The 23418-nt window shown below is 38.2% G+C and overlaps 1 non-coding gene across 1 annotated transcript; it reads right to left on the reverse strand.

The window, feature by feature from the left end:
• Positions 1 to 13251: 13251 nt before the first annotated feature.
• LOC148036383 (U4 spliceosomal RNA) lies at positions 13252 to 13401 on the reverse strand. The gene has a single exon (XR_015691054.1). It is a non-coding gene; the product is annotated as a U4 spliceosomal RNA (small nuclear RNA).
• Between the last annotated feature and the right edge of the window lie 10017 nt (positions 13402 to 23418).

Below are 23418 nucleotides of genomic sequence, written 5' to 3' on the forward strand. Positions count from 1 at the left end.
ACTCTTCCAAAATGAATGGAACCTTGTCAGGTATCACACATTGGCAATATATATCATCCACCCCTTATCGATATAGTGTTTCTATGATCAAGGAAAATTTCAAAGCCTACTATATCTTATTTTCCTCTTGTCTGATTTTGATAAACCAGCTCTAGCCTCTCCTATTGATAGGTAATCCATGATAGCAGCATACCAAGATGGGATCAAAGCCGTATCAATTTTAAACATTTACTCAATATCACTTCCTTCAGCCAAAGTCTCTTTCGGCTCCTCAAAATCCATAAGGCATTCCACAATACCCTGTAGCTTCAGTGGCTTACTTCTAATCTCATAGTCGAATTTTTGCAAAGTGATTAGCCACTTTGCTAAATGATCAGGCAGCTATAGCTTGTTCATCAGCAATCTAAGCCCGTCTGCCTTCATAGAGAATATAGTGCCTAATTTTTTTAGTCACAAACACCATTGTGAGGCACAACTTCTCCATGTAGGTGTAGTTGATTTCTGATATGCCCAACTTCGGACTAGGAAAAGCGATCGGATGATACAAATTTTCCTCCCAGATTTGGGATAAACAACAACTCATACTATGCATGGTGGCTGCTAAAAATGTGTAGAATATTTCGCTCCTTTTAGGTGCTTTTAAAACTGGTACTTTTACTAGCTCCTATTTCACATAATCAAAAGATACCTTACAAGGGTCACTCCATACAAATAGACAGCTAAATGATAATAGATTCATTAGTGGTAACGTTCTTTCTGCAAGGGCATTTATGAATCTCCGGTAGTACCCTACTGATAACAGAAAGCTGTGTACTTCTTTCGGAGTGTGTGGTGGACTCATAGCGACTATGGCCTTGATCTTTTCAGGTTCAGTTGTGATCCCTATTGAACTGACCACATGTCCTAGCAATAGTCCATAAGGCACCCCAAAGATGCACTTACGTGGGTTAAGAGCTATGCAAAATTGTCTGCAGTGCTCAAAACATTTCCTTAAAATAATCAAATGCCTTTCTCTTATGGTGGCTACCCCCAGGTAATCGATAAATACTTTCAACTCCTCTAGGGAGATGTCAATGAAGGTCTTATCTATTGTTCTTTGCCATGAACCAGGTGCATTCCATAAACTAAAGGCCATCACATGGTACGCAAAGGTACTAAAGAAAGTAATGATAGTTGTTTTTAGCTTATCTCCTTCTTCAATTTCCATTTGGTTGTACCCCGCAAAGCAATCCATAAACGAATATATTTCCCTACCTGCTAAGTGGTCCAAAATCTAGTCAATAAAGAGCAATGGGTAGTAGTCCTTAATTATATGCTTATTCAGCTCTCTAAAGTCTACGCAAAGCCAGATTTGATTATTTTTCTTCTTCTTGATAACAACAAGTGAACACCATTCAGTGTGCTGAACAAGGAAGATCAAACCAGCTTGTTGCAATTTTTGTAACTCTTCGCGTCCCTTAGTTCGAAAGGCATACGCCTTATTTTTTGATGCACAAGACGACTACCTTCCTTTAGAGGAATGGTATGAATAGCCAGGCTGGGAGAAATATCTCTGAGCTCATCATAAATTGAGGCAAAGATGTCACAAAACTCTTTGATAAGGGACACATAGTCCTCCCTTTCTTCCACATTGAGCATGGACCCTAATTTAATTGGACACGGATCATTACAAGGTAATGGAACTATCTGTTTGAGTCATTGTCAGTGTCATTGTCCATCTCACACAAGAATGTGTTTATGAGTCCAAGCTAATCTATCTTGGAACCTAATTCACTTGCATAACGATTAGTCTATCTAAGTCTATGTCATCATGACTTGTATATTCATCTTCCATCCTCCGTAGCTCCTGCCATGCTCTAGATCCATATTTTTGACATGGTATCAGAGCTCACCTGAGCATGACCCAGCTCTCTTTTTACTCCTCTTAGCTCCTTTGCATCTCAGTCCAACTCAGTTTGAGGGTATGACCCCCATTCTTCACTCGAATCTCACAGTCACGTTGTGGCAACCATAGCCACAGACTATACCTACCTCCATTAGAGCTCACAGATCTCCGTCTATAAGCCATATCTCCGCAAGATTCCTTCTAGGCATATCTTCCTCGACTTTTTGTGCTGCTCTTTGGCACCTCATGACTGGCCAAAGACCAAGCCACTTTTAAGCAAGTCAGCAAGCCAACTCCTAAGAGTTGTTGCACTAAATAGGTTATTGTTAGTGCTAACTATACTAATTTGGTTTAGCCTTCCATTATTTTTACGACGTTTGTTCATAATAGTCCAACTATAAATATCTAAACTCCAGTAAATATACATAATCTCACACTTCGTTTCTTTTAAACTTTTACAGCTAGGTCTTTATATTGGGCACTAAAACGCTAAACCTAGAATAACTACAGTTTCCCTCCATCTTTTAGGAGCGGCTCCTCATAAATTTCTCCTGCCATACTAGTGGCGGTTTATCCAGGAAGTTTTGATGTTTGACTTTGAGATTTTTGTTTCAAGGTATAGATCCCTTGGATCTATTCGTATATCTCCATTTAAATTCCTTTTTATATTTCTCTTCTCCAACTGATTAAAATTAATTTTTTTTATTTATTTAAGTGATAGCAAACATTCAAAACACATTTTCTAACGTACCATAAATCCATAATTTTAATTCCTTGTAACATTTTCCCTCTCCGTATTGCAATTCGTCGTTGCTTTTTAGTGTTTAGATAATTAATTAGTTTTGCAAGAATAACGTCATTTCTTTCTTCTTCTTTACTAAATACCAATCAGGATAAAAACAGATAGTCTCTACACTCCAGCGTAAACACATACATAGTTTATTTTAAATCCCCATATTTCCCTTTAATTTATCAGTTAGTCCTAGTGGCCCTCCACTCATAATTCTTGCAATCATCAGATTTCTGTAAATATAAATAAAATGTAGACATTTAATATAGATGCTAAGACTTTATTCCATGCCATCTAATCATTAAATTATTAATTTTTATGTTGCTTTTAATTTAAACCAAATATTGTGGCTGCAACCTGACATTTTTAATTATTACAAAGTATTATTAAGCACATTATTCTTACCCTCCCATATTTCATAAATTTCCATACCATGAATAATCTCTATTTATCAAAACCAAAACACCATATCTTTACGCAAGCATTTCTTTAAGGAAAACATTATTAAATTGTTGTTTCTTTCCTTTTAATCCTTACAAAAATTCACTAAAAAATCAAAAACTATCCTTTCAGTCTTTCACTAGGAATCCATAATTTGTATTGATAAATAACACATTTTATTTAAATGAAAACTATGATTTTTCTTTTAAAATAACCATTTTTTATTTTTTTTAATATATTAAATAACCTTTAAATATTATAAAATAATAATAAATTTCTAAAAGCATAGAATTTATTTAAAAATATCATAAATCATATTGGATTAACCAAAAAATTTGTAAAAATTCATATATGTCAATTTTGAACCATTTTAGAGCATTTTTTACTATTTTTGATTTTTAGAAAATAGTTTCAGGTGCACTTAAATATAGACAATCATTTAGCACAAGAAAACAGGGTTCAAGGCATTTTCTAAAAATACTAAACTGAACATTTACTCATATTATATCATTTATTTTAGATAAATGAATTAAAACGCTTACGTGTTAAACCACGGGTCGTTGTTACATCCTTGGAGACCGCATCCTTATGTTGTCTAGCCAATGTCTATCTTCTAGCCAGTCGTATCAAATGCGAGCTCATCATTTTGTTTTGCTTCCCCACAGTTTCCCCAGATGCTATTCCCTTTATAGCAATAGGAATGATCCTTATAAACTATAGATTAAGCTTTTAGTTGAGAGCTTTAATACCATAGCTTCTCCCTTGAAGTAATGGCGACGTATGAAGAGGGAGGATACTAATGCAATATCCTATCAATCTGGGCACCAAATTGTGCGTGAGATGGAGCAAATGAAAGTCAAAGATACCTTCTACCAGCCTGTAGTCTCATTTTGGGTGGGTACATTGAAGCTCTGATTTGATGTTGAGGAGGAAACCATAGAGACAATCTTCAATGACAAGAATTGGCTTCAATTTTCTTCTCTCACTCTTCTTAATTTAATTTATTTGATCAATTTCTTGGCTCTATTAGTGTTTTGCAAACCTCCTCTCTCTCTTCTCCATGGCACACAGCAAGAGGATGTTTCCTCTCTTTCCATTCCTTGCAGACAAGATGATGGTGATAATAATTAGGAAGAGGAACCAATTTGTGGCCAACTGGTGACTAGTACTACTCTCAATACGACGGACTGTGCCTAGCGAGACATGGCTACATGCAGGATCAACCAATTTTGGTGAGGCTGGACGAATCTGGTAGCCATGGCATGTTGTGAAGGTTAATTCCTACCTCCACCAGGGGCATGTGCGTCTCCTCTCTCTCCCTTCGCTGATAGCCTTCTTCCCTATCTCCCTCATCAATCGGCACCTCCTCTCTCTCCTACAGACAATGGCCGCCTTTTTTCTCTCCTTCTCTCGTGCGGATGATGGCATCTCTTCCCTCCTCTCGGCAGTTCGCATCCCCCCTTCCCCATGCATAACTACCACTACCATATGAATAGTCCAATGCATTTAACTCTTCAAGTAAAATGAGATCTCCTTTGTGAATTTTAACTTGCAAAAGGTTGTGGTACACGGTAGTTGTAGCTGTGCAATTGCTTTCCAGGCCATTTGCTAATCCCTCATGCATGGCTTACAAATACAATGGCCTAAGTTTGAAGCTTTGGAAGAAATTTGTTGACTTGATCCCCTTTGCCATGGGATGTAAACTCATGTTGCCTAAAGAACCAACTGGCCTCCGCAAATCAATGTTTGAGTCCCATGACCTTGCTGCCCAGTGTACTTCATGTGCAACTGCAGCTACGTCTCTAGATATATCCATTCCACTTGATGAATTCCCAATGACTACCACCACCACATTCACCACCTCGATCTCCTCCATGACTTTGACCATAACCTAAGCATTGCCCTAACAAGCAATGTAAAATCTATTCCAACTAATTGTTCCCACTTGGTGTGTCCATTTCCTGTCACTATATCCTTTTCACTTCATATGTTGTTCTCTAGCTATCCTTGACACTACCTAGTTGGCAAAAAGGCCCTTTGTAAATACTAGGTGGCTTGGTCGATATTGCCAGCTAGTGCTGCTACTATGCTTCATACAGTTGGCACACTTCGAGTTTTAGTGAGTTCTCTATAGTTCTTCTAGGTTCTCTTGCCGTTATTCATATCCTTGGAAGCTAAGGGGATGGTCAGACATCTTATGAGTGGGAATCCACAATGATGGATCATCTTTGTGTAATGCTCTTGTACCTTTAGTGCCATCGCAATTTTCTATTGAGGGCTTTGACACAATTCTCCTTTGTTGTAACCTAGGCTCATCAAACTCAAAGGGAACTGCATAATCTTCCATGGATGACATGATTTCTAGTGGCTCTAAGTATGTGGATTGCATAAGCTCAAAGGACTTCATTTTGCAAAGTCCTACAGTCTCTAATTCTTGGTCTCCATAGCCTGTGCCTTGCAAATGAGATATAAGAGCTTTTCTTGTTTGTATACAGGCTAAAAAGTTGGTAATAGGGTGTCACTTATATACAAATTTGCCAAAAAATTGTTGCAATAGATGGCATGTTTTTAGGTGTTGTCACCTCAATTGATAACATTGCTGCTCCCTGGCTTCAACATTGATGAAATTCATCGCGTTGCTTTCAACTACACCTTTTGGTTGCCCATACGCTTGTACTCCTTGCACGCGACACAATCTTTGCTGCCACCATAGGGCATTGGTAGCCCCCCAAGTGGGCTAACCTCACCCAAGAGGGTTTCCCAAAATTCTTCATTTTGATGCTCACACAGAGCAAAACCCTAACTGTCATCTCTGTGGGCAGCCATAGCCAAAGCTTCAAAGCTTGACATCTTCACAGTCTCTTCTCCACTAAAGCCTATGACACTTAGATCTGATGAATTTCCAACAAGTGAAACCTGAGGAAGAAGATTTAGAGCAACCCACCTGAATTCAAGCAGTCCACCTAAAGATCAAGAAGACCACCTGAAATCGGGCAACATCAAGCTTGATATTAAGCTAGTATCTCTTGATACTATTTTGCATGTGTCTCTTGACCCATTGAAGTATAAATCTTTTTGTTGGGTATTCTTAGTTATTTGAAGATGATTTTCATAATGAAAATGACCAAAATCAAGTCTTTTATGAGGATGCTTCTCATGAAAAGTGACACAATCATTGTTGCTCACTTCAACTACATGGAAAACTTGTCTGACCTACTTGTAGGAAGAAATGTAGCTACCCATACTAAAGTGCAATCACTGATCTTATTTGAAGACTCTGAAGACATTTCTACTACCTCAAAGATGATGGTACCTTTTCTTGAGGGGGACAAGAAGAGCAAAGTCAAAGTCAAAGTCAAAGAAGCTGCAAGCAAAGTAAAGAGTGACAAAGCAAGCAAAATGAAGGGCAAGATGTTGTATGATCTCAGAAGAAAATCCAATGTAATGTCAAGCCATGATTCAAAGCTGTATGAGATCCGAAAAGCTATGTATCCAAAGATTTATGAAATAGTTCAACAAGTAATGTCAAGTCACCGTAGTGTATCCATCTCAAACTCACTGAGAAAGAAGACCAAAGGGACCTCACAAAGAAGACTAGAGCACAAGATAATGAAGAACAAATCAAACATGAAGAGCATGAAGACCAAGAAAGAGTCCAAGAAGATCAAAGAAGATCGAGAAAAGCAAAGGATGCCAAAGAAGCATGAAGAATATATAAAAATTTTCGCTGCTAATAATAAATAATTTTTTCCATAGTGGATCTCTATTTCCCGTAGTGGATCTTGTTTCCCATAGTAGATGTTAAAACCCTTACCAAAATGTAAATTTTCAAGCCTTAACTTGACTAGGCTGCCAAAGAGCTAGTCTCCTAGGCCATGTCATCATGAAGGGGGGGCAAAAGTCAGAAAGGGTAGAGACTCATCATTTGGGGGGGGGGGGGGGGGGGTGTTGAGAATAGCAAATGATGCTTGCCCATAGAGGCTAGATATATGCCATGAAGAGGCTAGAAGATAGACAAATAATATATGCTCTAGGAAGAGATGTTCAGAATCCCATATGCACAGTGAGGAGAGTGGTACTATCCAAAAAGCTATAAAGGCATGTACTTTGTTGACACTCATTACAAGGTAATGGAACTATTAGTTTGAGTCACTGTCAGTGTCATTGTCCATCTTACACAAAAATGTGTTTATGAGTCCAAGCCAATCTATCTTGGAACCTAATTCACTTGTGTAATAGTTAGTCTATCTAAGTCTATGTCATCATGAGTTGTATATTCATCTTCCATCCTCCATAGCTCCTACCATGATCTAGATCCATATTTTTGACACGCACTCTTGGAGACAACTTAACAGCTACAAGAGATTGACGCCTAGTTTAACTTCACAAAGAGAGCTTGCCAGATCGAATTTGTGATAATTCATTAGAGCTTTCATTTCTTGCCAGACCATTCTCTCTTTTGGTCGTTTCGCTGGCTTTGATGCTTCCTTCTTAGCATTCACCTTTCTCCTTGGTAATTCTTTATCCTTCTTGGCGTCAGCTTTACTCTCTATAGGTTTTAAAGATCCCCCTTCCATGTTGGGGTTAAAGACTTGAGCCCTTTTGTTGTCTTGCTTAGGGTTTCTGTCAACAAGTTTTACATTATCTTTATTGCATTCTCTACCATTTTGACCTCTCGTAATGGCTCGCAAATTAGAAGCTTGAGTGCCATTAACCCGTACAGCCTCAATGAGGCTAAATCCTCTACCACTAGGCAGCTCCTCTACAATAGCCTTACCTCTTTGAAGTATTTGTTTTGGTCCATCATATCGCTGAAGATTTTTCCCTTGCACACGATGGTTAATAGGACCTGACTGTCTATTACCTTGTTGGAGAGAGCTAATCTTACTCCAATATGTGACAGCCAAATGCCCGGACTTCCCACATATGTCACATTTGACATTTGGACAATTTCTAGGGTAGTGTTGGCTGCCACATCATTTACAACTAAATCTTGAGGGTGCACCCTCTTCAGAGTGTCTACTTCCTATCAGATTCTATTGTTTTTAAAGGAAATTGACATCAACAGCTTTTTGCTGATATTGTTCAAAAATCATATCAGTGTAGTGCTTCATCATATCCTTAACTTCACTAAGGACATTCAATGCACTTTGCTCATAGCCATGATTGTTTATCCATCATTCCATCGACCTGACAATTTGATTGGGCATTGGTTGCTGACTCATAGGAACAACGTTAGAGTTTGAGGCCTCCAACATTTGGTGGAGCCATCTGACTAGCCATAAGCATAGTCACACTAGGAGGACCTGGCAATAAAGTCACATTTTGGACCATGCTTCCTCTCACATTCGGGTTAGTCATAGCTATGCCTTAACTTCCATTGCCATTGGTCAATGCCAAATTATTTATCAAAACTAGACCCATATTAAGATTATTTTGAGAGGCATAGGCTACTTATAGTCGAGATTCTACTTCTTATTCTCGTCTAATGGCAGTGTCCACATCTGGCAAAGTGACACTACTCAATTGCATCTGAATGTTGAAATCCAGACCATGCAAAAAATATTGCAGTTGAGCAACTATTGGGATAGGGATAGAGGCTTGCAATTTGTGAAAGACCTCTTTTAACTTCTTGGCATATGCTCGGATATCCTCGTGTGGCTCTTGACATGTCACCTTTAGTACACGTAGCCAATATTGACCACCCCTTTAAGGGAAAAAATCCCTTCAAAAAGCTTCAAAAAATAAATCAATAGTGGTTATGGTTTTGGCTTCTAGGCCGTGGTACCATATGGTAGCTCTTCCTTTGAGAGTCATGTTAAAGAACATCATTAAATGTTGAATATCAACTTCTAGAATTCGTTAATGTGCAGTTCCGCATCCTCCTCCACTAACCCATTAAAGATGGGTAGGGGGAAACCTAAAGTTGGAAAATCTGCCATTCCATCAGGTATAGTAATAGGTTGGGCTGCCATGGTAATAATCGAATTCACTATTACAGGGGTTCGAACAACCGGAACTATAGCTCCACTCAATGTGGAGTGACTAACTGGAAGGGTGGAAGAGCTTCCTCCCCCTAATGGACTATGTGTTGAGCTAGGGTTATTATGACCATGCCTTTGCAAAGATATCAGCCACTCCTTTGCATAGAGTATCTTCTATTTATCTCGGCCTATTGTCTAGCTCATTTAGCCCTTTCTTGCTTTTGGAGCTCCACTTGACGGTCTTCTAAGTCTAGCTCACTAATTTCTGGCATACACTAGAGAATAGGTCCATATCGACCAAGGCATGGAAACTGCCACTTGTAGGAAGCTCCCGAAAAATGCACAACTTTTCAGCACCAAAAATGGGCCTAACATTGGCTATAAGCACTAGCTGGGCCACTCTAACTCTCAGAAGACAACCCCACATGGCCTCATGACCAGGAGTGTTAAAGGGACCCACTACCCTAATCACTGCTATATATATTGTGTTTGTAATAGAACGAAGTCAAACGACTACCCTTCCTTACTCTCAGAGGGAGATCCCATACATCTTGGTATAATATACCATGTAACACAAACATAGGAGGCAACCCCTTGGCTGAATGCCTTGACCCCACTTGCAGCTCTCCTACACCGAGAGGATTGGCCCCTCAATGCAATACTCTAACATAAAGCACACACAAATAATCTCCACTTTTATATATTTCGAAAGATCCACGAGATAAATTTTCATCACTTGACATTTTCCCAAAGATTCGATTGTCTAGCCTACACCTTGGGTTTCCTCATCACAACTCAACGTAGGTCATGTAATTGACAAGCAATTGCTATGCGTCCAGGAGTGACAATGTGATATACATAATGCAATTTTGGATGACACATCTCATGCTCAAGCATTTTATGATAAAAAGCCAACCACATGAGGTACAAAACTAATCCTTTAATGATTCCCAAGCTACTCGTATTTACGATGTTGCTAGAGGCTAGCACACTGAGTTTCCTCGTGCTATTAGTCTCTCTCAAATTTAAATAGTGATCAGTGTGTATGCTATGCATAATCAAATATATCAGAATTCAAGACATTTTTAATGACCACTCACTTTCATAATCCCTCTTCCCTCCTACCAGTTAGGTTTTGCATTCGCTGGGTAGGTGTAGGGTTCATTTTTATATAGTTTTTCATGTAAATTTTGATAAAAACACACTATAACATGGAAACAAGACTTGGCTTGATCCTCATGCTCCAGTCTTGTTATACACTCACAAACATAAAGTGTATTTTTTCCTAATTTTTAAGGCAAGAAAACAAAAAATTCTCTATTTTTTTCCATTTATTTCTTTAAAAAAAGTGCCCAAATTCTATTATTTTTATAAAAACCACAACTTGTGGGTTTTGCGTGTTTTGCGAAAAATTATTATACCATCATATTTTCTCATTTTCTTTCATATTTCAGAGAGAATGCAACATGGGAAATCAAGAACAAACAAAATCAAGCACTTTTCTCAACCATTTTCCGTAAAACAAAAGAACCACTCACTTACGCATAAAAACCGCGATTCTGAGGCTCGTATCATGTAGTCGGGAGGCCAATGATGCTTCTTCTTTTCCACTGATGCACTCTCTCAGCCTGATCTATGCTCTCCATCACTCCAATATCATCATTTGCTCTGGATTCATCATCACAACCCTCCCCTTTCTCTCTTGAATTGATGCATATGAATAGTTGCTAAGAGGAGAGAGGAGAGAGAAAGACTAAAAATTTAGAATTTTAAATCCTCCATTAAAACCAGCCAAATTAGAGCCATCTCATTCCTCTTTCTATCCTGATCGAGAATCTCTGTCTCTCTCTCCAAACGGATGAGGGATCAAGTGGTACCGATGAGATTTGGAAAGTGACTTTTTTTTTCCCCCCCTCCTCTATTCGTCAGTTTTTCCAATTATTTTGGCTTCTTTTAAGCTAAGGTTATTAATATTTAAAATAACTGGTTCATCTTTTTGTGTTCACATTATCCCGCAAGTGGATATTTCGATTTTGGATGTGCAAACAGACTCGAATTCGAGATCCATCTACAGAGGTAGCTTTGCAGCATCAAAATCTATAAACTAAGGCCCTGTCGTGCACTTTTCGGCTCCCGAATCTAGTAGCTACTTTATAATGCCAAAACTTGCGTGGATTAAATGGGGGTCAAATGACCTCCGATGATTGACAAACCGAGACTTGTGTTGGATTCTTGATGTCAAAATGCATCTAGGAAAACTCTAGCTCGGTCATCTGCCACCGTTTGATTTTTCATGAAAATTTGGTCTTTGGCGTTTCCCGAGCACTTTCTTGCTCCAAAAACGGCTTCAAATGCTTCAAGCATAGCTCAGAAGCGGCTCCTAAAATCCAGATCTCGAGACAACACCGTAGGCTTGGGATCCATCTCCCAATTCCACCATCACTTGCACAGTGCACTGCACAATAAGGTAGACATACCCCCCTAGGAAGTGTACCCATTCTTCTTTTCAGGAACATTATGCAGTAGCATGGCAAGCCAACAAATGCGGATGCCTTTTTCAACTACCAATCTATCATTGATATTAGCAATCTTAAAACCTTCATCAAAGAGTATCTCCAATATGACCAACCTCCCCAAAGGCTCCAAGAACCATTCCAAACCAATCCTCAATATCTTCAGCCCATACCATTAAGTGCCATGGGACTAGCACTCAACTAGGAGAAGGTAATGTTAATCCTTGGAAGACCAAGACAAAAAATTTTGAAAATTAGAAGCAAAAGACAGTCCCAAGGCAAGAAAAAGATGGAGGACAAAGGCACACTAAGGAAAATTTGAAGACACAAAGTGCACGAAAAAATGCTAAATGTAAGAGAGAAGTGCATAAGAATAAGCACACTCTAATATTTTTGCAAAAAGAGTGCACAAAAATAAGCACACCCTAATGTTTTTGCAAAAAGAGTGTAATTTATTTTGTAAAAGAGTATTGGGCTCTCTCCCATACAATTTGTAAAGAATAAAAGGCATAGGTTAAGGCCATGCTAATAGGAAAGGAGGAGAAAAAATAGTGGAAGAATAGACAAAGGCCAGATAAAAAGAGGATGGTTGTCTAAGGAGGAGATAGGGCATGCATAAAAGTCAAAAATTGAATGAAGAAGCTCATTCTTGGTGTGTGGCCAATCTTGCTCTCTTCTTGTTTCTTGCTTCTTGCTTCTTGCTTCATTCTTGTGTATGAGAGAGGGAGAGTATGTATGTGTGGGAGTAAAGGACTGTGGAGAAGATCTTCTTCTCCTCTCTTCATCTTTATCTTCTTCTCTTCTCTTTTCTCAATGGCTATGGAGCTTGAAACTTGGAGCTTGGAGATGGAGCTTGCTTGAAAGTACATCTTGGATTATGGAGCTACCAGTGGATTCATGGGAGGAGGCAACTCAATCAGATTAAAAGGTAAGCTCACTACACTTGTGTGTGTGCAAGTGCACATGGCTATGTAAGAGGTAGCTATGGCTCTCAACTTGCAACACTTGAAGCAATAAGCGGTCCATAGGTCTTGGCAATATGTTCATAAGAGCACCGACACATGCTTAGTATTTATCTCATAGATATCTCAATGAGAGAGGAGAAACTACCTCATTTTAAAAATCCTTCTTTGGAGTCATTCTAAAAATCCTACTAAAAAGAGATGGTTGATACAAGCTTGCATAAATGCTCTTTTAAGTATTATATTTAAGTATATTATATTTTTGGACCCATGTTAGTCCCTTTTTACTATTTATGGCTATGACTACTATAATTACGTATTTCAATAGTGACTACTCATGGTAGCATATGAAAATGATGCTTTCATAGCCCCCGACTTCTTTGCAACTTCCTATATACTTTTGAACTCCAACAGCACCCATTGACAATTAATATCTAAGACACTACAGCTTTTAGCCACATCTCAAATTGGTGACGAGTTCTATATTCAATATTAATGAAATGTTCATATTTCATAATACAAACCAGCATCATTTTCCGCCATAAGTTGTACACACGACAAGCTTCCTAGCATCGCTGTTATACCTTGGTGTGATACACAAAGGCCACATCGCTACTACGCGATTAAGGCATACACCGAGTCACAGTATGAGAGTTAATCTTGAAAGATTTATGAGGCCCATGCCGTGCCGGCCAGGCCTTTCAAAAATTCTCCACCGCCCCCGAAGGGGCAGGCGTGGAGGGGGTTTGGAAATAGTTTTCAACCAGCAATTGACGCGTCTCGGTATACCCTCACTAACTGCGTCATTGCCCCAAGCGCAGGAGATAAGTCGTCCATGGTGCCTCGTCCACATTTATAGCCCTTCCCTCTCAACATCTTATGGTGTATCGGCTTATGGGTTTTCGGCACTGTGCGTGCGGTTGCACATCCCAAACTACCACCCCCCTCCCGGCTCCCCAAGTCCCGCCTACCCCCAACACCAACAAAATCGCTCCCTCGCAATCGTAAGAAAAGGTATTGTATTTAAGTATTATATTTAAAAATTTTATAAAATTACATTTATAAAATAAATTTTCTAAATATAATTTGAAAAAAATTTGTAAGTTTAGTAAAGTAAAAGGGGCCATTTTAAGGTCTTATAGCATATAAAAAAAAGTATATTTTTTACTATCTTTTGAATGCATGTTATATAAATGATTGGTTATAGGTGGACCCCTTCGGCACAAGTAGTTCCAAACCTCCATTAATACAAGAGACATCATTCTTGATTTTGTAGATCTAATATCCATGTTAATATTAGATTTGAAAAACTTGGGTCTTGTTGCATCTTCATCACAAAGAACGAATAATTTAGTATATGTGCTCCACTCTAACATATGTAGAGGTGGAGGTCATGGTGATAGATGTTGAAATGGTAAGACCAACATGTGTGGACATTGTCGATAGACCACCTTGTAAGATGGATCCACACATTTTTACTTAGAATGTCACTTTGGTCATTATAATCTTGACATGGCCACAGACTTATTGATTATTATATTTGGCTAGTTACACCTACTTAGAGGTGGCATATAGCTCCAATCAATTAATATAGTCAATTACATATTATTTGGCTTAGTAGGCTACTTTTCTTTATATTCTATCTTATCTATACTTTGTGTACATTGTATTTTGGGAGGTAAAAGGGAAAAAAACTAGTAAGAAAATATTATGGGCTCCATCTCTCTTCTTGTGACCTTGAGTGAGCCTCTTATTGTGTGTAGTATGTGTGCTTAGCATAATAGCTCAAGCAAGTCCCCACACCATGTGACTTGTGATATGGTATTAGAGAGGCACCACTGAGAGATGTTGATTTTGAAGGTTAAAGTGAGAGCGGAACAAAGATTCAAGTAAGCAAGCAATCGGTAAGAAGCTCTTCCATTCTTTCTCTCTTTCCCTTAGATAGTACCTATGGAGGCATCAGAAGTAGGGTGAAGTAAAGAACTTAAATTGCTATGACATTTGATGTGTGAGAAGAATGGTGTATATTTTGCGAACATATCCTTTAGGGATTCTATGGTATGTTTTAGCAATCTAAGATCATTTTGGGCCTTGTTTTAGCTCCGCAAGGTTGTTGATAATAGTTTCAAGATATACTATAAATTTGGCTTTGTCTACCATTATTAGGTGTACATGTTATAGATTTCAAGCATGTAAATTCTAAGGTATCTATCACAAAGTAGACACAAGGTTGATCTGTAAACAGGTTGTCTATTGTATATATTATTGAGCATTTTGTCAAACAAGTTGCTTAGTTTATTATTGTGTATATTTTTGTGAAAGGTTGCAAAAGACTTGCTTGCTATCTAGTACTCATTTTTCTTATAATGTTGGCTGAGAATAGTAGAGATCGTATCATCTCAAGAACTTACACAAAAAGTCTTGTGTAAATAAATTTCTTATTGGAAAATGCCTCTACAAGTTCTAAGTGATCTTGTGACTATAGAAGAATTTAATGCATGGAAAGAATGAATTACAAAATGTAAAAAGGTAATATAGTGATTGTCTGTAGTCATTGATAATACTATGCTTGGGCATAGTGTTATCAATGACTATAGAAGAATTTAAGGTGTGGAAAGAATGAAATACAAAAGATAAAAATATGTTATAGTGATTGTTTGTAGCCATTAATAATACTATGATGGGACATATAAAAAATGCACAAAATTTATATGTACCTTGGACAATCTTTGAGAATATATTTCAAGTAAACATAAAGGCACAAAATATTTAACTCAATGAATATCTTGAAGAAAGTAAAGATACATGTAAATGTGTATGTTTTGAAGGACAGAAGCATTGTAGCTACCTTGGTAGCTATTAATGCAATGCTTAATGATGATGACTTGGTTTTATCTACTTTTGGATTGCCTTAATAATAAGAAGACTTGGAAATATATCCTTATTTCTGCATATGTACAGATTCACCATTTCTAGATTCTGATGAGTTAATCTCTCTCATGATCACTAAAGAGATCAAATGCAAGGTGAATCATTTGAAATAAATGGTAAGCAAGTCTAAGCATTTTACTCAAGTTCAAGAAGAAAATGTGGTAGATCCTCTTCAAGAGGTCATGGTATATGTCATGCTAGTGGTAACCAACAAAACAAGTTAAATCAATAGTTTGGTGATATGGAGATTTCAGAAAGCCATGGTAGTTTCTAGAGATAGAGGAAGCTCTAGATGAAGAGCTTGATGGGGCTAAATAGAGGTCCTAGAAATTCTAGTATTATCTGCCATTACTATGGAGGAATAGTTCATATGGTTGCCTATTTTTTTTATTGAGATGTCAAGCTCTACATGAGCTGGCATCCACTACGTATCTTGGTGATGTGGTAGGATATTATTCATTGGAATAGTATATTCCTTACTTTCATGTGGAGTCTACCTTAGGTAATACATAGGTAGTCTTTCTAAGTCCGTCTTTCAAATAAGTAGTTAAGATTTAATCATATGGTCAAATCTTTGCGTTTTATTGAAAAATGAAACTTGGGAGATTCCCAACTTCTCTAATATGGCGTTTTGGTATGTTAAGTGACAAACATGAGGATATACTAGTGATTTTTGTAAGAAGATGGGAAGAATAGGGATCTAGTGTGTAAATAATACTGATGCCATGTCACATTGACATTAGTATAAAAGGAGAGAACATGTAATTTTTCTCATCTTTTGACACATTAATACATTATTGTCCTTCTTCTCTTGACCTTGCTCTCAGCTTCAATGGCTTCTTTCTCTTTCATGTCTTTCTCTCTCCTTATCACTCTCTTCCTCTCTCTTCTATAGTATTCTCTCTCCTCTTTCTCTCTCTCTAGTTCACTTCTTAACAAGTGGTATCAGAGCATTGGTCTTTGATCCATTTTTCCTTCTATTTCAATCCAATTTTTCACCATAAAAACCAATTTTAGACAAGTACTGCAGGTACTTGACATACACAGAGTAGAGGTTTGCAGATCACTTATAGTTAGTAGGAGACTATATCCGGAGATCTTCAAGGACAGACATGACGGTGGAAGGCTAAAATAGCAAGCCATCACTAAATTTTCATGCAATATGGAGGTAATTAGATCAAATGGGAGCTAACCGGGCTTAGTTTGAAGTTGAACTGTGGTTACTTTTTAAGAGATACTTCTCTTTCCTCTTTCTTCAAGCTTTGGTCAAGTAGGAGAGTAACCCAAAATGTGGATATCCACGTGTGCAGGAGAGCAACCCAAAATTTGTGCTAATTTTTTCAACCTTGTTCTTCAACAATCTTCAAAAAAACTTTAGCATTGAGGCTTCTAAATTATCATTGTCATTGTTTACTTCAATTCTCTGATGTCTGGACTCTCAAATGTAGCTCGATTCTTTATCATTTCATTGTCTTAAAACCTTAGATAAACAGTCCATGGGTAGCCATGAAAGCTTCAGCTTAAGCTTTTAATTCTCATCAATTTCTTGAAGATTCTTCATCATTTCAGTCCATGGGATCATTTTAGTAAGGATTCTTGAAGATATTGCAAGGATTAAGCACAATCGGTCAAAGATTGAAGCTCAAGAGCTTCCATGGAACCAAAATTAGGAGAAAATGGGTTTAATGCTTCAATCTTAAGCATCTGAAGCTTCAAGATTGCTCCCAAGTATTAAATACACAAGCCTTGATGATTATTTTGGCAACATTGGACCACCGGAGGCTTCATGAAGCATTGAGGATTGATTAAGTCATCATCAATCATGTCAAAGGCACTCTTCTTTAATTCTGAATATTTCTCATTAATCCATTTACTGAGCTTAATCCACTTGATTGAGAGATTAAAGAATTTAGTAATTTCCATCAAATTTCAACCAAATCATTGCTTAAATTAATCCATTCATGTAATGCAATGTTTTCTTTATGTATATTGGTTCTAATAAGTGAAATAGAGGCTTCAAACTAAAATTTTCAGCATTGTATTTACTCTCATTGATTAAGCCTATTGATTAATAAGATTGCTCACTCTAATCCATTGATTCGATGAATTCTTTTACCCAAGCTTAAAATATAGTAAAATGGTAAGTACTAGCAATCAATGAGTCATTGAATTGCATTGGCAAGACCCTTTTCCTATCTAATTTTTCAAGATTCCATCAAATTGCATTTCATGAAAGGGGATGAATGAATATTTCAGAAATGTATTTCATATTGATTGATTAGAGTAAAAATGTTGATATACCCACCAAGCAACATGTTGATATACCCACCGAGCAAAAATGTGGATGCCGAGGGAGATAGTGGGACAAATGAGAGGTGACCCTCCCTCACTATTGAAGATCCCAAAGAGGTGCAACCAACCGTTGACTTGGGGGAAACTTTGTCCACCTCCTAGTGATTCAAAGCCTGTGTAGGGAGTCTGTCTTGCCATTTTATCCCTCACACAAGTACAACAAGTGGAGTATTGAAGATTGAAGTGTTTTCAAAGACTCAAGTACCTTAAGGAGCAAAACAAGGTACTTACAGGTCCTTATAGGTCAAAAAATCGAGTCATAAATTCGATATTTTTCTTGGATTGGCAAGGATTGTAGCAACCCTTCACGAAATTTACAACGTGAACTAGACTTATGAGCCATATTAATCACTAGTATTAATGTGTATAGTTTGGATGGTCCAAAAATATTAGATTTTTGGAAAAAAAAACTAGTATATTTTAGATATTATCCTAAAAAGATAGAACTGAAAGTCATTTAAAAGAAATAACAAGTGATGTTTTAGTTAGTTTTGGAGATTTTATAAAAAGAAAAATAAAGAAAAGTGACTGGCAAAATCACGTGCATCGTGATCACAGTTTACAGGTAGTAGACAGCACTTCGAATAGAGAAAAGAAGAAGGAGTGAACTGAGAGCTTTCTAATCAAACGTCTTGGAGTTTTACCCTCCTTTTGGAGCCAATACAACCATCAAATTTATGTTCTGAGCATTAGATCACTAAGTCTTCCAAGAGCCCCTCCACTCTTGTTCTCAGCCTTATCCCCTCCTCTCTAATTCATTATAAATATGAGGCATGGGGAGGCACAAGGGAGCATAAGGAGACCCCGAGAGGCTGCGAGAGAGAGGTAGAGAGAAGGATACCCCTCCAAGAGATTGTGAGAGAGAGCTTGAGAGAGAGAGAGAGAGAGAGAGAGAGAGAGAGAGAGAGAGAGAGAGAGAAGAGTTACCTTGAGAGGCTACACAATTCCCTCTATCTCGATCCTCGACTTAGCCATCTTCTCTTAACCTCTCCCATCTTGAATCTATTATGCCTTCTTAATCTCTTGAGTCTACTTGCAGACGATGGCCTCCAACCAAAGAATGTCGCGTGCGGATGGCAATCCTACAACCAGCACAATGAAGCTTCGGGCAATGGCATCACTGTCAATCCAATTGCGGTACCGATCGTAAGTAATGTATTTCCAAATTGATAGATGCTTTTTTTGATTCTCGCATGAGATACATTATGCTCCATACTATGATGGACGAGAATAGGTCATGGGAAGGGATAGGCCTCTTCTCACATATTTGAAAGATAGAATTTGCAAAATGCATGTGTCAAGGGTAGTTAATTGCACTTAGTTGTGTATGGCTTGTTCGTTGATAGAGCAATTACAAGGAGGAATTGGTCAAGGGTTATAAATGGCATAATCATGACATTAAAAATTGTGCATGCAAGTATTAAGTAGTTTTTGCATAGAATCGCTCTTTGATCCCAAAGGGGAGAGCGAATATGAGATGTAATTATTATCGCATCTATTCTTGTATTGTTTGGAAAAAGTACAATTAGTTTTGTTGGTTGACTGAACAATACCCTGAATGTTTTTCTTTCAATCAATTGATTGTTGCATTGTGATTTGGATAAATATTCCAAGGCTTGTGTTGATGGCAAACGGATGGCAAGGGTCTGTAGACAAGTTGCCATGGGAATAAATGAATGTTTTCCTAGAAGATAATATTAGGCTGATTGCCTTGATTGTGCTTGATTTCTAAATGGACTAATTAAGGAAGGATACTTTACACAGGTGGATCATCTCCAAGATTGCACCGTGGATTACCCCAAGAGGGCACTGCTCGATTCATGGGCCGAAGGTCGAGTGGTGAAAAGGCCAACCCACGAAAAGTTTGTCTCACTCCTAGGTCACTTGTTGGGGTCAGTGGAGCTCTGGACACCCCTTGCCGAGCCAGGAACAGAGTTGAAGACTACCGTGAGCCCAATGTCTGGAGGCGTTGGAAGATCCTATTCTAGATAAAGGATGGAAATTTTGGTGCCATGTGATTTGGGCCAGGTACTTCTATTGGACAGAAGGGATACATAATTCTCCAGTATGGGCAAGAGACAAAGATTAACTTGAAGATAAGTTAAGGAACTTGTTTGTCAAAAGGACTGCTTGTTTTGTTTTTGTGTCTGTGTTGTAAATTACGTGAACAAACCATGTGTCCTAAAAGGCTTAATTAATGAAGTCGATTTTAAATGTCACACATAAATGTGGTAGGACCTAATTAGAAAACTAAAGCTATCAAGGGAAGCGGGTGGACAGAATCCCCAACGGGTCTGTTCTACGGCAGGGTGGTCCCAGAGAACTAGGAGGCTTCTCACAAGGATTTATCGCCGGGTTGACTTTAGGCATTGTTAAGTTAGAGCCCGATTTATGCCGTTTTAGGGGATCGGAATGGGACTATGCCCTACGGGTAGAGAGATTCAGTGGCGCATCCCTCTCATTTTGCATTCTCGTTGAACCAAGTGTGGTATGGATCTGCTTCGGTTTGGGTATCTCTGCATAAAGTAGGATGTCCAAAACCCGATGCTAGAATGCCGTTAGGAGACCTCGACAACTAAGAACCAAGATTTCAGGTCGATCCTAGTGGATTCGGTCGCCGCGAGTGTTCCTTTGTGAGGTGGAATCAAGAAACCCTAGGTGACAAATCCTGGAACATTCCATGGGAGTGTCAGGTAGCGATGCTTAGATTTTTTTCTTGATGGACCGCTAAAACGTGCTTGGACAGCCGATAGCGAGCACGTTATAGTTAGTATCAGAGAAAAACTTCATGATAATGTGTGATTGATTAATATTTAATTCATAGATATATCCTAAACAGAAATAACCTAAGTGATATGGCTTGATTTCCAGGCACCTCCTGCACCCACAAATGCTGACATGCAAGAGAAGAAATTTCTTCTCAAGCAAATTAAGGCACCCGAGTTTGATGGAGAAGGAATAGACGTCGCAGCAGATACAAAGATATGGATTGAGTCGATGGATGATTATTTCTCTGCTTCAGGAACTGTCTCCATGAATCAAGCAATGATAGCCAAACTTAAGCTAGTTGGCCAAGCTCGATTATGATGGAAGCAATGGTGCAAATATCAAGGTCTTTCTGCAGTCGTTGTCACTTGGGCTTAGCTAAAAGATGATGTATGCGGACGATACCTTCCGCCAACCTACTAGACTTTGAAAATGAATGAATTCTTCAAGCTCAAGTAGCTGGAATTAACCTGGAAGCTTACTACTCAAAGTTTGTAACTCTACTAAAATATGCACCACCTCTAGATATTACACAGCAAGTATCCAAGTTTTGCCATGGCCTAAACACTCCTCTGAACCACCCTCTTGAAGCAATGCGTCCATGGACTTGCAAGGTGCATTACTCTAAGCGAATTCAATTGTCCAAGAACTTAAATCAAGCAATTTTAGTAAAGATGACTCTCGAGATCAAGGTAAGAGATACCATACGTGCGGAGGGATAGGGCACATCTGTAGGAGATGTCCCTACCATCCATGCTTCCATTGTAACGAGCTAGGGTACATCCAAGCAGATTGCCCGGATCTAAGTTTAGAAAACATTGAGCCTCCAAGAAAACAAAGCTACATAGGTGCAATCTATGGATATATAGAGGAATCAGATAAAGAAAAAGATCTAGAACCCACTACACCTTGTCAGGAGGACTAAAAATCCTAGAAGCTTAATCGACATGTAAGACAATTGAGAATAAATCCTACTCTTGTACCTATGGTTAATTGAAATAATATGAGTACACTACTTGAAACATTAAAAGTAGTGCAGCAGATGCATGGTGGGTCCTAACCCACAGGCCCCAAGGCCCATTAATGTTTGTCTTCCCTAGTTTCTCTCGAGATGAGGACATCTCGATTTCTCTAAGGGGAGGAGGATGTAATATTTCCACGCGATAAAAGTTAGTTGGCTAGTTCGAAAGTTAGTTAGTTAGTTAATAAGTTAGTAAGATTACTAACTAAAGACTAACTAAGGTAAAAACTAACTAATATTAATAGCTAATAATTTTTATTTAATTAAAAGTATATTTAAAAAAATTGAGAGTCATAAATTTGATATTTTTCTCGGATTGACAAGGACTGCAGCCACCCTTCACAAAAGTTACAACATGAATGAGATTTATGAGCCATATTAATCACTAGTATTAATGTGTATAGTTTAGATGGTCCAAAATAATTAGATTTTTGGGCAAAAAAAAGTATATTTTAGATATTATCCTAAAAAGATAGAACTAAAAGTCATTTAAAAGAACAGGCAAGTGATGTTCTAGTTAGTTTTGGAGATTTTATAAAAAGAAAAATAAAGAAAAGTGACTAGCAAAATTGCGCGCGCCGCGATCGCAGTCTATAGGCAATAGATAGCACTTCAAACAGAGAAAAGAAGGAGCGAACTGAGAGCTTTCTAATCAAGTGTCTTGGAGATTTACCCCCCTTTTGGAGCCAATGCAACCATCAAATTTATGATCTGAGCATCAGATCAACGAGTTTTCCAAAAGCCCCTCCACTCTTGTTCTCAGTCTTATCCCCTCCTCTCTAATTCATTATAAATATGAGGCATGGGGAGGCATAAGGGACCATAAAGAGACCTCGAGAGGCTACGAGAGAGAGGTAGAGGGAAGGATACCCCTCCAAGAGATTGTGAGAGAGAATTTGAGAGAGAGAGAGAGAGAGAGAGAGAGAGAGAGAGAGAGAAAGAGTTACCTCAAGAGGCTGCACAATTCCCTCTATCTCGGCCCTCGACTTAGCCATCTTCTCTTAACCTCTCCCATCTCAAATCTATTATGCCTTCTTAATCTCTTGAGTTTAGTTGTGGATGATGGCCTCCAAGCAAAGAATGTTGTGTGTGGATGGCAATCCTACAACTAGCAATGAAGCTTCGGGCGAAGGCATCACTATCAATCCAATTGCGGTACCAGTCGTAAATAATGTATTTCCAAATTGATAGATGCTTGTTTTGATTCTCGCATGAGACACATTATGCTCCATACTATGATAGATGAGAATAGGTCATGGGAAGGAATAGGCCTCTTCTCACATATTTGAAAGATAGAATTTGCAAAATGCATTTATCAAGGGAAGTTAATTGAACTTAGTTGTGTATGACTTGTTCGTTGATAGAGCAATCACAAGGAGGAATCGGTCAAGGGTTATGAATGGCATAATCATGACATTCAAAATTGTGTATGCAAGTATTAAGTAAATTTTACGTAGAATCGCTCTTTGATCCCAAAGGGGAGAGCAAATATGCGATGGAATTATTATCGCATCTCTTCTTGTATTGTTTGGGAAAAGTACAATTAGTTTTGTTGGTTGATTAAACAACACCCTAAATGGTTTTCTTTCAATCAATTGATTGTTGCATTGTGATTTGGATAAATATTCCAAGGCTTGTGTTGATGGCAAACAGATGGCAAGGGTCTGTAATGACAAGTTGCCATCGGAATAAAGGAATGTTTTCCTAGAAGATGATATTAGGCTGATTGCCTTGATTATGCTTGATTCCTAAATGGATTAATTAAGGAAGGAT

Source organism: Lygodium microphyllum, chromosome 5 (assembly GCF_053477565.2).
Source record: "Lygodium microphyllum isolate KBCC chromosome 5, Lygodium_microphyllum_v1.1.10, whole genome shotgun sequence".
NCBI classification, from domain to species: Eukaryota; Viridiplantae; Streptophyta; class Polypodiopsida; order Schizaeales; family Lygodiaceae; genus Lygodium; species Lygodium microphyllum.